The sequence below is a fragment of the Stenella coeruleoalba genome, assembly GCF_951394435.1.
Source record: "Stenella coeruleoalba genome assembly, chromosome: 1".
In the NCBI taxonomy this organism is placed as follows: domain Eukaryota; kingdom Metazoa; phylum Chordata; class Mammalia; order Artiodactyla; family Delphinidae; genus Stenella; species Stenella coeruleoalba.
In genome coordinates this window covers 144,642,559-144,657,044 of record NC_137169.1, presented here as the reverse complement: position 1 = coordinate 144,657,044, position 14,486 = coordinate 144,642,559, and the positions used below count along the sequence as shown (strand labels likewise).

At 48.9% G+C, this 14,486-nt stretch overlaps 1 protein-coding gene across 4 annotated transcripts in view; it reads left to right on the top strand.

The window, feature by feature from the left end:
* SUSD4 (sushi domain containing 4) overlaps positions 1 to 14,486 on the top strand; it is a 275,118-nt gene that overhangs the window by 247,474 nt on the left and 13,158 nt on the right. The gene's annotated exons all lie outside the window — the stretch shown is intronic.

Genomic DNA, 14,486 nt, shown 5'->3' with positions numbered 1-14,486 from the left:
GTCACACAGTTAGTAAGTGGGGGCGTGGGGCCTCGAACAAGGGTCTTTGCCACTTGAAAGCTCATGCTCGTCATCACTAAGGTGCATTATGTAATCATGCGTGATCTGATTGGTTCTGATTTCTTTACAATTTGATATTTTTATAGCCGTTTTTTTAAAGCGTCAAAAAATTTAAAACAGTTATCACACAGGAAGGGATTTGTGCTTCTAGTCCAATTCTCCTCCCTGTAGAAATCCCAGCTGCAGGGGGCCGTGAGTCCGGGTGGCAGACGGCGCTCCCCGCTGCCCCGCACGTGCCCATGAGCCACCCCGTTACAGCAGAGCCGCACTTCAGCCCCTGGGCTGCGCAGGGATCGTGTCTCCTCTCGCAGACCGGACGACTGACGCCTTGGAGGGTGGCGTGACTTGCCCACACTGCCCAGCCCTCGGCGTGGCTTCTTCCACTGCGTGCTGTCTCCTCTCCCTAGCGGCATGGAGCAGGCTTTGCTGGTGCCAGTGTGGAGTGGCAGCTGTCACACTCAGTGTCAACCATCCCGTAACTGAGGCCTGGCTTCATGAAGGACTTTATAATTTGGAAGGAAAAACTCTGGCAGCCTCACCAAAGGTGGCAAGAATTCCCAGGCCCGGTAGGAAGGTGTGGGTGACGTGTTTCAAAGGCCTGGGGCCGTGGCACCTGGCTTATTGAGTGGTATGACACCCGTCTTCTGTCTGTTTTCCCACAGCCGGGTTGTCCGGGGTAGAACACCTGAAATCACAAAATCTTGGACCACAGTGTTGGCTACGTCATTTTAAAATACATGAATATATAAATTTGAGCCTGGAAGGAGCCCCATGGGTTTCTATGTGCTGCTCTTTCGCGCTGTGGGTCTGCATGCTTTTCTTTATCTCTATGTGTCTTCATGTTTTCCATTCTCAGGTCGTCTTCATCTCTGAGACTTTCATTACTCTCTCTTTCATACACACACACACACACACACACACACACACACACACACACATACACACACATGCACTGAATCCAAGAAATCTTTTAAAAAAAAAACAACCTTTGACAGTGAATGTGGGCATTTTCTCATTTGTAAGTGCTAAGAACTCTGTTTACATTGTCAGCAGTGTTTATTGGACACCTGGTAGACACAGAGCGACACCGAATTGGGCTCTGGGGAAGTATAGAGAAAGAAAAGGACATCATTCTTTACTTCGGAGACCTTACAGTCTAATGGGGAGAACAAGATGACAAATCCCGTTACGTAGAGACTAGCGTCATCACAGACCGCACCGCGTATGCCCACAGCTACCTTAACCAAAGGGCACGTGCGTGCTTCTGCATTTGGAAAGAGGGAAAGGAAAGTTCTGGTAGGTGGTATCGCAGTTGTAAAATGAAAATTTCTGTCTGGGGATCTATGAGTTTTTGCGTCTTTTCCTTGAAGGCCAAACAGAAGTGTGTTTTTTGTCTCTGCTTGGGCTTTGAGAAAAGAGAACGAGTCGAAACATCTTACTCATTTGGAAGGACTGCATTTTGAAGCTCCGTAGAGCTCAGTAGCCAAGGCAGCATGCCTTAGTGTGTGTGAGGAGTGCCGGCCCAATGGTTTGAAGGTGGAATATAGGAGAATATTGAGGGGCATAAAAATAAGTAAACGAACCAAGCATGCAACAGACGGTTACAGGCAAGGCTGCAGACACATGTCTAGGAAGTGGTACTAACTCCCCAGAATCCCATAGACACTGTGATGTTAGGGCTGCAAGGGATGCTGGCTACAGGTGGCTGAAGAAAAGGGCGCTTTGTCTGCATGGGGAAGAACCATGCAAAAGCCTTACGTATCAGAACACTCCATTCACATTCAAGTTTTCAAATGTCCTGGAAGTAGTAACACGGGTGCTGGGTATCTGTTGACAGGAATTCCTGGGAGCCGGTTAACGACAGCAGAGTTCACATGACTGCATCTTTGAGGCAGGTAGCAAGGGCTGGGAGGACAGATGGTTGATGCCCAAAGTTGGGAGTTTTTAGTCCCTGCTTGTGACCTCCCCACTTAAAGATTCCTCTGTTTCGCAACCATTAAATTAGAGGGCTGGATCCTTTAACCAAAAGTCCTTCTTTCAATAGCCTCTGGGGAAAAAGATGGAATCAGATCTAGAAAGGACCAGTCAAACATTTAGTGAGATTAGAGTTTGAAAAGAAAGAAACCCAGATCAGTGGTATATGCTGTTTTAAATAAATGCCTGTGAGATTCATGTATGCGTTCAGTAAAAATTTTTATGTTCGTATGCCAAGTATTTTGCAAGGCACGGAGGATACAGAGGCAAACTAGTGACATGAGGTCTCTGCCCGCTGGGCTCACCCATCCCATGTGCAGTTCCTGAAAGTTCACTCTACACAGCTGGGGCTCAGCTCAGAATATTCCATTTCTAAGTTTTCAGGGCCTTTGGTGGTAGAGAAGATTGTTCCCTACTCTGAGGTCGCCTGGAAGGGGTTCCCACGGGGGTCTCTATGGTTTTGAAGGACCTGGGGAGGGTGAGCCACTTTTTGCTGTGTCGGATTGTCTGCCACGTGGTGCCTGGGCTCCACGCCGAAGGCAGTGGGAACACGGGCTTCCCAGGAGGACCACGCGCGTGGACCCCGGGGCCCAGGAGAGTTTGTTGTGCTTGTGTGTTTGCTTTTCCCAAACAGAAATAAATCGCTCCAGGAACCGTAGGGGCCTATGGTTTCATTTGCCATGACTGAGGTGGGGGCTTCCCCAATGCTGACCTTTCAACAGACCTTCTCAGCTTCATGGCTGGCATTTCTCCCAGAAACAAGCAAACCTGACCTCATTAGAAGCTGAATATCCAAGACGTTTTGTTTTTAAGTCCAACCAGTCCCCAAACTCAGAATGCCCAAAGTAATTCCCAGCCCCCCGCCCCTTCCCATCCATTTCACTGCTCACACGTCAGAGATGGAAGCTTAATCAGTTTCAGATGCAATTACAAGGAAAGGCAGCAGTGAGATTTCCTAAGAACCTAGGAGTGCCCAGGGGTCCTTTTAGGTCTGCATCCTTATATAAGAAAAGAAGGAAAAATAAGAAACTGAAAAACCCTGTTTGGTCAAATGTGAAATTACTTGAAAGGTTCCAATTTGGGATCAAAACTCAAAGCCAGTTTGGACGGGGTGGGTTCCCAGCTCCTGAGTGGCCTTTTCATTGTGCTTTGTTGCCTAGTCAAAACTCGTTTCTGGTACAAGAAGCGCCCGGAGGCAAAGGTACCGGCAGGGATCTCTCTCCAGGAGCCCTGCCTTCGCGCAGAAGCGCCTCGGGACTTTAAATGAATCCTGTGTAGGAACAAGAAAGAGAGAGGAAGAACCCGGGCGTCCTCAGAAAAGACCTGCGTCTTATCCTCGGCAGATAACACTCAAAGGGATAATCACAGCCCACCCTGTGCCAAGGTGGTTCCCATTTTACAAAAGGAAAATACGAAGCACAGAAAGGAGTCCAGGCCTGGTCCGAGGAAGGTTGCCGTAAATTATTGTCCGTGGTGAGGTCACGTGTCGCTGTGTCATCCCCTAAACCAGAGTCAGACGTGCTCCCATGGAGCTGTGTCCCTCCTGCTGCCACGTCTCACCAGACAAGCGAGGTCTCTCGCGCCTTCCTGCCCAGCCATCCTCGACCACAAAGTGGCCAACTGGACCTCTTAATTAGCTGGAAACTTCTGTATTGAATCTTAAGTCAGTCAAGGGAAATGACAGAACCGAGTCACAGCGGGATTTATGGGTGCTGATTTGGGACCATTGATCATAGAATTCAGAGCTTAGAAAGCCTTAGCCATCACCGGTTTACCTTTCCCCCACCCTACGCACTGCACCCTGGCACTCCCTTTGCAGAAATGAATCAGCAGTGCTGGAGATGAGTGGCCTTGTGCGAGGTCTCGGGGCCTGGGCTTGCCAGCGAGGTTCCCACCCCTGTAACCCGGCTCTGGCGCCACCGGACTGCCTCTACGGGGGGCAGGGCGGGGGGGTGCTTCCTCACTTACATTCTTGAACAGGGAGAAGCAGATCAGAAGTTTATCTTCTTAGGAGCAACTCCAAGGTAGAGAGCACCGTGTTCCTCCCTGCATTCCCCTGGCACGTGGTATATGTACTCATCGACATGTAGCTATTGTAACTAAAGCCTCCTTTGACTCCTTTGACTGTTGGTGGATGTCTGCTCCATGCCAGGCCCTGTGGAGGCACCTTTAGCCCATGATCTCTCATCCTAATAAGCGTCATGAGAACTAAGTATGGTGCCAACGGCAGATGAGGAAACTGAGGCTCGGAGAGTCTCCCCGCTTTCCCAAGGTCACCCTGCTCACAAGCGGTGCAGCAGGGGGCCCCCTGAGCCCACGCTTTCTACCCACACTGCTCTTCCAGGCGCTCCTAGGACCCAGGGTACCTGCTGGAGCGTAGGGCCTGGGCTCTAATCCTATCTCTGGTGCTTGCAGAGAGTCCATTTCGTTGGATGGGAAGGGAGTGAGTGGCAAGAGCTGATTTCTGAGGCTCTTCCGTAGCCGCCACGTTCCCTGACTCTGCTCCGAACCAGAGCACACCGATGCGGAGAGGCCATCCTGTCCTCTGCTGGCTCTGGGAGCGAAGCAAAGGGAGAGTTTCTCCCCTGGACGACTCCTGACAGTTCCCCGGAGGCGCGTATTCAGTCAACCCATGAGCCTTCACCACCAGCAGGCAACTGGCAGGGAGAGGAAATAGATGCTTGTTGGGGGTCATCTTGGCACCGGGCACTTCACTTGCCTTTTATTAGCTTTAAAACAACTCCAGGGATTATTCTGCCCCTCTTCACTGACAGTCAGCAGGCTGGTAACATGGCCTCGGGGAGTAAATTGCAGAGCCAGGATTCAAAAGATTCAAAAGACCCAGCCCTGACCTGACTCCCCAGCTGTGCTTCTTCTCCTGCCCCTGCTGGCTCCTGCGAGAGAGGCCAGGTCCCTGCCTTCTGAATCATCTCTCAGCTGCCGGTGGGCCACTTTTTTCTCTTCTGATGTTCCCTATAACCTGGATTTTTATCATGGAAGAGATTTTAGAGGGAAGAGGAGGATACACTATATGATTTGGCCCAAGCTGCCCTGCATATAATGTTGGACAACATGGGAACTTTCCCTTCCTCCCCCCCCCCACTTCCTTCCTTCCTTCCTTCCTCCCCTCTTTCCCTCTCTCCCTCCCTCCTTCCCAGTTAGGACTCTGGTACCAACCAGAGATGTACTAGATGCTGTGGGGCTATTGCTAGTAGGAATTCAAGTCCTGCTCACCAAAAGTGGAGTGATGATAGCAGCGACCCACTGGTCACCCACAGCCACCCAGGCCTCCCAGCATTCAGAGGAGACCAGCTGGCCAGGACCAGGGTCTCCATCAGTCTCTCCTGGGCTCTCAAGCTTCCTGCAGACTCACCCGTGATCCTGCCAGCCGCTGAATCCAAATGAAATGGAGTCAGCAGACAGTGAAGAAAGGAACAGTGAATGTTCTTTTTTCTCTCTTGTTTACTCAGTGTAGCAGTGGGGCCTCTATATGGGAAGAGGGAGAGAGGGCTTCTTTATCTGCTTATCTGACCCTATACCCTTCCCTTTCTTTCTCTTCCAAATGTGAGAGGATTATACAAGGCTAGGAAGTACTTGGCCAGGTGATTTTGTCCTGTCCTCAAGGCTCTGAGACCCCGGGGGTCCCTAGGAAGCCAGCAGGTCCAAGGTAGCTTTGTTCCAGCTGCCCCCCCTCCCCCGCTCCATGGGACTGTTTTACATACTTGCATCTCACGTTCCCACTTAAGATTTATTTGAAGAAAGAGCTTCCCAGTATAAAGTATGAAAATCATTCATTTAATTCCGCCTCCTTAGAAACTTGAGACCAGAGAAATGAAGTGATTTGCCAGGTCACAGCAGAATTCTTCCATCTCCTCAGACTCCCAGCCTTCAAGTATGTGAGTCGATGGCTAATTTCGAACCCTCATTAGGCACCCAACTTCCATCAGTCAAAGTCTTACAGGATTTCCCCATCTTATTCTCAAAAACAAAAGACTCTTCAGTTCCCTGAAGACAGATGTGTTCCCTGGGCCTGGAAAAGAGGAAATCTCAGGTCGTCCCCCTGTCATGTGTCAGTGGCGTTGGCTAGGGAGAAGCCCTGTCTGAAGCAACGTGGAGGTCGCTTTGTGAACTGAAAATGTCTTCTGCCATCTTGGCACACGTGTTAGGGCATCACATCCTCTCCTGTTCTGTTTCCTGGCAATGAACATTCCTGTATCCGGCACTGTTTGTGTCACAGCTACCTTGCCTGTGACCCTCGTGGGGTTTTTTCTTAGAAGAAAATGCAAACTAGCAAGCAGCCTGGTTAATTTATTGTTCACAAGCAATAGTAAATTATTCTAATACTATTTCCATGTACTGTTCATACATTACAGCAGAGTGATTACCAGAACATAGCCACCTGCGTGTCATCGCAGCATTTCTGAGGGATCACTGTGCTTAATTTTCCTGTCTTTTCTTTATACAATACGTAATTGCCGCTGTAGCACTTCCTCTTCTCGGGCACACGTCTCTCTTGTATTCAAGAGTAGATTGTGCCGTGGCATCAAGAAGCTTCATGATTCTTTTCTTTTCTTTTTTTTTCTTTTTCTGTATTGAATCCAGAAACACTAGGAAATCCTAAGAAAACCAAGAGACCTAGTTCCTATTTTTCAAGTGGAACCAAGTCCTCAGGCTTCCCAGCTACTACCCTACAGGCTCTTATTCTCTTGAGTTGTATGACTCCTGATCTGATAGATGGCCCTGAACTCACCCTCAGCCTCTCTCTCCAGGCCTGCTCTTTGCCAGCCGTAGCCCCTCGGCAAGCTCTGCCCACCACCTTGCTTTCCTTTTAACCTCCTTGGAAACATGTAGCCATCAACCCTCCAACTCTCCTAGGATCATCATTTTTTTTTTTTTTTTTTTTTTTTGCGGTACGCGGGCCTCTCACTGCTGTGGCCTCTCCCGTTGCGGAGCACAGGCTCCGGACGCGCAGGCCCAGCAGCCATGGCTCACGGGCCCAGCCGCTCCGCTGCATGTGGGATCCTCCTGGACCGGGGCACGAACCTGCGTCCCCCGCATCAGCAGGCAGACTCCCAACCACTGCGCCACCAGGGAAGCCCATTTTTTTTTTTTTTTAACCTCATTCAATTGCAGAGATTTTACACTGACATCAAAGAAGAGAACTGATTCCTTTTCCCACCAAAGGTGAGCAAAGGTGGCAGAGTTCTGGACTGGTTTCTCTCACCAAATCAAGGAAAGAAGAGAACACCAACGGGGGACTTGGCTAACCGCCGCCCCCCGCCCCAATGTACTGTCACGTTCAGAGATGGGATCCCACCAGATGGGCTCGGACCCAACTTCTCCCAAGGCCCCTACCCCTCAGCTCTCACCCGGGCAGGCAGCCTGTCCTGGAGCGGATTCAGGCCCCAGGGGGACACAGTGGATCTGAAGCCAGGCACCATCACTCATGTTTTTATGGAAACGTCTCCTGGTTGCAAGGCACAGGGGTGGGGTTGAATCTGCGGAAACGGAATAAATCGGAAGCCCCCTCATGCTGGCTCTGTCGAAACCCTGTGTCAGATTGTGTCCGTAGGGATGCTGCAAATTTTCTGCAGTGGAAGCCACTGGTATAAAATGAGACTCCTACATGCAAGCTTCTCCTGGGGTCAGTGTTCTGAATTAGTCTGAATTCCAAACCTTCCATGGCAGAGAGATCTGAGGTCTTTCAGCCCTTTTTTGCGGGCCAGGCTGGATTCGAGGGGACAAGGGCATGGGGACCAATCCCTTTCAGCCACCGCGTTCATGGTTCTCACCAAAACGTATTTCTGCTTTGCCTTGTAGTCTCCTCATATTTTTGCAAAGCTCACAGGCGTGCAAGCAGAGGTCTTTATTTTGTGAGGTTTAAATGTCAGGTCAGTGAAAGGAACGCACAACTAAGCAACTGCAAAGCTGCGGCCAGTGGTTTGAGCCACTGGCTATGCCGAGAGGGTGACTTTGTCACGCTCAGAAAATAGATGGCTTGTACAAAAGGGAAAAGCTTCGTGTTTTTCCTTAAACTCTAGACTATCTTCTCCATCCCTGCTCCAGGCAGGATTTATTTCCTTCTTTCCTCTCTGGAAAGTTAGATGACTTGTATTTCATGGTAATAAAATCTTGCAATCAGGTCAACCCAGAAGGTAATAAACCCCTTCAGTCACTCCCTGCCTTTTACAGACCCAGAGTCACCAGGAAGGATTCGGCAGGGCGGTTTGGGGGTCACTCCTCCCCAGTTCCCACCCCCAGCCCCACTTTTCTTTTTTCTTTTTTCTTTTTTTTTTTTTTTGGCCGAGCTGCTCGGCTTTTGGGATCTTAGTTCCCTGACCCAGGGATTGAACCCGCACCCTCAGCAGTGAAAGCACCAAGTCCTAACCACTGGACCGCCAGGGGATTCCTGCAACCCCACTTTTCTTCACAAGCAGTTACCAGAGTTCCCTTTTTTTTTTTTTTTTGCGGTACACCGACCTCTCACTGCTGTGGCCTCTCCTGTCACGGAGCACAGGCTCCAGACACGCAGGCTCAGCGGCCATGGCTCACGGGCCCAGCTGCTCCGCGGCATGTGGGATCTTCCCAGACCGGGGCACGAACCCGCGTCCCCTGCATCGGCAGGCGGACTCCCAACCACTGCGCCACCAGGAAAGCCCCCAGAGTTCCCTTTTTGCCCTAAAGTGATTAGAAGTCTGGGATGATAGGCAGATAAAATACTCACACCTGTCTGTGTCCATCTTGGCGTCTTGCATCATTCTTTTTTTTTGTTAGAACCTATAACATAATATCTGTGTTCACAATCATTTTCTCTTTCTGTACAGGAGGATTTTTTTGTTGTTTGGGGTTTTATTTTTGCAAAAAGATGGTGCCCGACTCTAAATTGTGCCCAGATTTCTGTAAAGTCAAAGCGCTTAGCGGAGGTGGCCCTTCACCTGATCGTTCCTCTTCCTCCCAGTACCTGGGGCTCCTGCCGAAAAGTCTAGAACTTTGTTCACATGCTGGCCAGTTTGTTCTTCAATGGATGAGAACCTAATGCGTTTTCTAACGCCATCTCTTCCACTCATGGGAAGGGAGGTAACAGGTCCAGGCATTAAGGTGGTGGAAACAGCTGGAATTTTAAAGAAGCCAGTTACACTGGATTTCAGATTTTAAAACTAGTCCTTAGCTCAGGAGATCACAGGCAAACAACTGTGCCGACATCAATCTGTATTTTCATGCCATAAATATCTTATTCCAAGGGAAATTTTTTTGAATTGGGAAGAAAAGTAAATTTATAGGAAGCTAGGAAGTTAAGAGTTCTAGAGACAACCATGACTAAAATTGCATGTAAGAGGACCCTTACTCTCCCATACTACTTGACCTTTTCAAAGATCCTGTGGTCCTTGGAGTTAACTGTGAGTGACTCTCTACTGTCCCCAAAGCACAAGGCTCCCCAACGTAGTTTCTGCCGTCACTACCCAAAGAGAAGAATGGTGTCTCCCCAAGGAGCTCTTAAGGTTCCAGCCCTAGGATGCTGTCCTCCTGCATTGCTTTTATTCCACTCCATCCACTAAAGCATAGCTCATGAAATAACCACTTTCATGTAAAACGATTCTTTTTTTTTACTTCACTTTGAGGAAATCTTGGTGTCTAGTTATTTCAGTGAGACATTCTGACATTAGCCGGGAAACCCTCCTGTTCTAGCTGATTGCTTCCCTGTGGACCTGGCCTAAGCGCTTGGCCACTTCCTCCCAGGCCAAGGATAGACTCATGCTGTACTAGTTTCCCAGCACTGCTGGAACAAAGTACCACAGGCTGGTGACTTAAAATATAATTAATGTCTTCTCTCATGGTTCTGGGGGCTAGAAGTCCAAAATCCAAGTGTTGACAGGACCATGTTCCTTCGGAGACTCACCTTCCTTCTAGAGGCGGCCTTGGCATTCCTTGGCTTATAGCTACACCATTCCAGTCTCTGCCTCTGTCATCACGTGGTGTTTTCCCTATGAGTCTGTGTCTTCGCATGGCTCTCTTCCTTCTGTGTGTCTCTTCTCCTATTATAAGGATACCTATCATATTGGATCAAGGGCCCACCCTACTATAATATGACCTCATCTTAACTTTTACATCTGCAATACACCCAGTTTCCAAGTGAAGTCATATTCACGGGTAACCTGGGGTTAGGACTTCGACAGAACTTTTGGGGGAACACAACACAACCCACACCATGTGCTCCCCTTGCCTTGGCTTGAGAAGAAGCAGATGCTTCTTGTGTCTTCCTTGTACCTCTTGTGTCAGGTTTAAAGGACCGTCTTCAAAGCTTCCCAAACCTCAGCTGGCCAGCATCCTTGGACTCCACCCACAGCCCTGTCCTAAGCTCGCCTCTCCTCTGGCCCTGTCCACAGCATCCTGCTGATGCCCACAAGTGGAACAGGAATGCTCTGTGTTCATCAGGGTTCCCCCATCTTGCCTTTCTTCTCTCTCAAGAGGCTCCAAACTTTTCCAAACTCTAACCCCACTGTGCACAGCCCTCATCTTAGCAGATTAAGAAACCCATTCTGTCACATCTGGTCCCTGGGTGGCCTACACTCCCTTGTGCCTGTGCACACGTAAAACCCTACAGCAAGGCTCAGTGAGAGAGCATAGCTTCGGGGAGTAAGCCTCACTTAAGGTCAAATCCTAGGTCTTCTATTTATTTGACCTTGGACAAGTAACTTCACTTTCCTGAGCCTCGATTCCCTTCTCTGTATACATGAGGCCATAACAACATCGGCTCTGCAAAATTGTGGTTAGGATGAAGTGGAACAGTGTGTGGCGTGTATGCTACTCTTATGATAGGGGCTTGTTCAAAGTTGTCATTGGCCTTTCTGCTTGCATTTTCTCTCATTGGCTCATAATATAGCTACTACATACATAATATAGTTACTAATAATAGTAGCTATCTGTTTATCGGGCATCTATTTTTATGTCAGACACTGCTTGATTTACAGCTCTTGTTTCTAATTTTTATAAGATCTCTGCAGTGTGGGTGTTGCTACTCTTTTGCAGGTAATGGAAACTAAAACTACCTCAGAAAGAGGTTAAATGAAGTGCCCAAGGTCACATAGCTCCAAAGTATTTGAGCCAAGATTTGAACCCAAGAAAATGCTCTTTGCACTATGTAAAGTTGCCTGTAGGCAACTTCCATTAATCCACTGATGTTATGTCTTCCTGGCTTTTCTCCCACTCTCTCCTTTCCTGCTCCTCTAGCTGACTTTTCCCCTTTTTCCTTTTTTCATTGTCCATGACTTCTAAGCCAGTAGTTTTCAGATACATTCAGATGTCAGAAAAGCATGGTACTTTTCACAGAATAGCGAGTTTTTTCTTTTCTTATTTTTTATTTTTTTGCAGAACACTAAGGAATACTGTGTAAGCCTTAGAAGCACTTTTGCTAGCAGAAAACATAGCTATGTATTTTCTATGTACAGTATGGGACCATACACATAAGTGTACACATGCACATACACGCATGCACTCGCACTCAGCTAGGAATAAAGCGTAACCACTTGCTTTCCATTATCGTGAACTTAGTACTCAATTATTTATTCCCTCATTTGCTAGGATTTGCTAACAGATAAGATTGAGAAGGCACAAGAAATTTAAGAAAACATTTATGGGAGAAAAGTTTGAAGTTCGGAACATCAGTGCGTTATGTATTAATATCAGCGTAGTACCTTGGTCCAGTTTGTGCAGAAGGAACTTAAGAATTGCTGGAATACACCGGCAACATTTTCTATTCAGCATGCTCTCATGGGGAAGCGTTTGCTGATTGCAGGGAAAGGCAGGAGACACCTGCTCTAAATGCTCCCTTCCCTGTGGGCTTTCTGTGTTAACTTGGGGGACACACACCTTTTTCATCTTGAGCCCCCGATTTCTCTCCCTTTCAAAAACTTAAGATGCCCCAGTTACCATCAGGCATTCCATCTGTGGGAATCCTATTTGAGAAGATGTTCACAGGCATCCGAACCCTTTGACACCACAGATGTCTTGTGATTTATTTTCACATCGTGGTGAGTGAGGCTGTACCGGGCTTAGCCCCTGGTGCTTGAGTCACTACAAAGAAGGAAGGACACCTCACTGGTACCCAGAAACGCGTGTCAGAGTAAATCACGGTTTTACACCTGCTCCCTCACCTGTGTGCTCCTCTGCGGCTTCACTGTGTCTCCAAAACTAGGCACACTTTGGACTTCTTATGTGAAGCCGTATTTTTTTTTTTTGCACTGAAGTTTCACAGTCGTCATCAGATGCATCGTGTGTTCCTTCAGGAACACCCTAATGTGGTGACTCCAAGACAGAAAGCAGATCAGAGCCCCTCCCTCGGGGCTGCTGGGTAATATTGATCTTAACTGTGATCTGTCAGCACATCTCCAAGCAAGTCAACACCGTGCTCCATCAGGCCTGGAAATAAGCAAAAGCCCAGCCTTGTCATCATTTGCTTCCATGGGTGGACACATTTACTGGCCTTCCGTGTTGTTACAGCAAAACAAAAGTGGAAAATGTTACGTGCTGTACAATGTTTATTGATTTTCCCTGAGCCGAAAGCAAGGTTTTGGACGTAGCCTTGGAAACAGCTATGATTTGGGCATGGAGGGTGCCAGACAGCTTCCTGGCATCATCACCCAAACTTAGATCAGCCTGGGGACAGCCGGTGGGGGCAGCGGCAGTTTAATGATTAGAAGCCGGCAGAACTCCTGAAGGCAGAGTTTTGGCTGGTTCTGTACGTGTGCAGAGCAGCGCCCGTGCTCTTGGTTCCTGAGAGGTGCTCGGATATCACGCTGCTGGTATTGAGATGATGCCTTTGGACTTGAGACCCAGACTTGCTGGCTTTCCCACCACCTCCCCGTGCTCTGCCAGGCCAGCTGAGGGCCAGATTCTGGCATGAAGAGCGAGTTTTCTCTCCTTGTCACCGCTGAGCTCAGCTACAGAGCTTCATCGTGGTCTTGGGGCAGCGCTTCTCAGACTGGACCGTGTGTGTGAGTCACCTGGGAATCTTGCTAAAATGAAGTTCCTGATGCGGTAGGACTTGCATGTGGCTTGAGATTATGCATTTCTAACAAGCTGCCGGCTGATCCCAAAGCTGATGGTCCATGGACAGCAGCGAAGGGCCTCGTGGAAGGGAAAGACTCTGACCAGAAACCGTGGCAACTTAATTCTCACGCTCGCTCCACTGGAGATTGTAAGCCCTCCATCCCAGCAGGTGGAGAATGAAGGGAGATTCATCTCCCCAGCTCTCAAGTCTGACCACCTAGGAGAATCACCTGGGGAGCTTCAGAAACCTGGCCACACCCAGGACCCCACCCAAGACCAGGTAGGCAAAGCTCCCCAGGCGATGCTGATGTGCAGGGTTGAAGGACCACTGACTTAAATCACCAAGATGCTCCTCAGATGTTAAGATGTTAACATGGTAGGGAGGGTGGGTGCCTGTCCTGGTAGCAGTGAACTGCAGGAAAGCGAGTGCTTTGCTGATCCACACTGTAGAGCATAGACCCACTCCTGGGAGGAGGTTCCCAAAAAGGTACAGTGGCTCAAGCTAAACCGAAGTTTATTTTCACGTGTGGAATTAGTGAGTGTGGGTCTGCCAGTGCCTCCTCTCCACCCAGTCATTCAGGGGCCAGTGGAGCCTCTGCTGTTTTCAAGGTGCAGCTTCTAAGGTCCTCGTGTGAGGTTGTCTCATTCTAGAAGCTTGGAAGAATTCCGCGCATTGGGCCTGGAGGAGTAGTTATCACTTCTACTCACATTTCATTGACCAGAACTTAGAGGAACAAGGGACACTGGGCAATGCAGACAGCTCTGTGCCCAGAAAGAAGAGGGGAACGGGATCGTGGGAGCAGCCAGCAACCTCCAGCACCAGCCCTGTGGGGTGGATCTGGACACACAGACTCAAGAGCCAGCTCCTTCCTACAAGAGGACCACCCAGGGGGCCGCATGAAGCTTTGGAAGACTAAGAATGGAAACATGCAATCCGAATACCTAGGCTCGTGGCTCAGAAGGATTAAAAAAATAATTAGAGGTGGTAATGTCTTACATTCTTCTGTTCCCCCCAAAATAATTTCTGTGAATGTTCACGAAGCACACAGACTATTTTTAGACCTTGTTTTCCTCTTCTGGACATAATGAAATATATAAATGGGTGAAGGGCTGTGGTAAGTGATGTATAATTCTCAGCTCTAAGCTCCTTCTCTCTGAGCAATGGCCTCGCCTCATACTGCCTTCAGAGAGTGCGAACCTACAGATGGCAAGTCCCCCATGTCTCCATCACCCTGGCTTCGATCCACTCGTCCCTGGTTCCAGCTCTAGTTCCTCCCTCCGGCCTCCTGCTGCTCCTGTCAAAGGCCAGTCTGTCCACTGATGTGCATATAGGATCACAGCTCCTTTCACCTTCATAATGACCTTGCATTCCTTCTCCCACCCAGCATCACCAGCCTTGTCCTCCA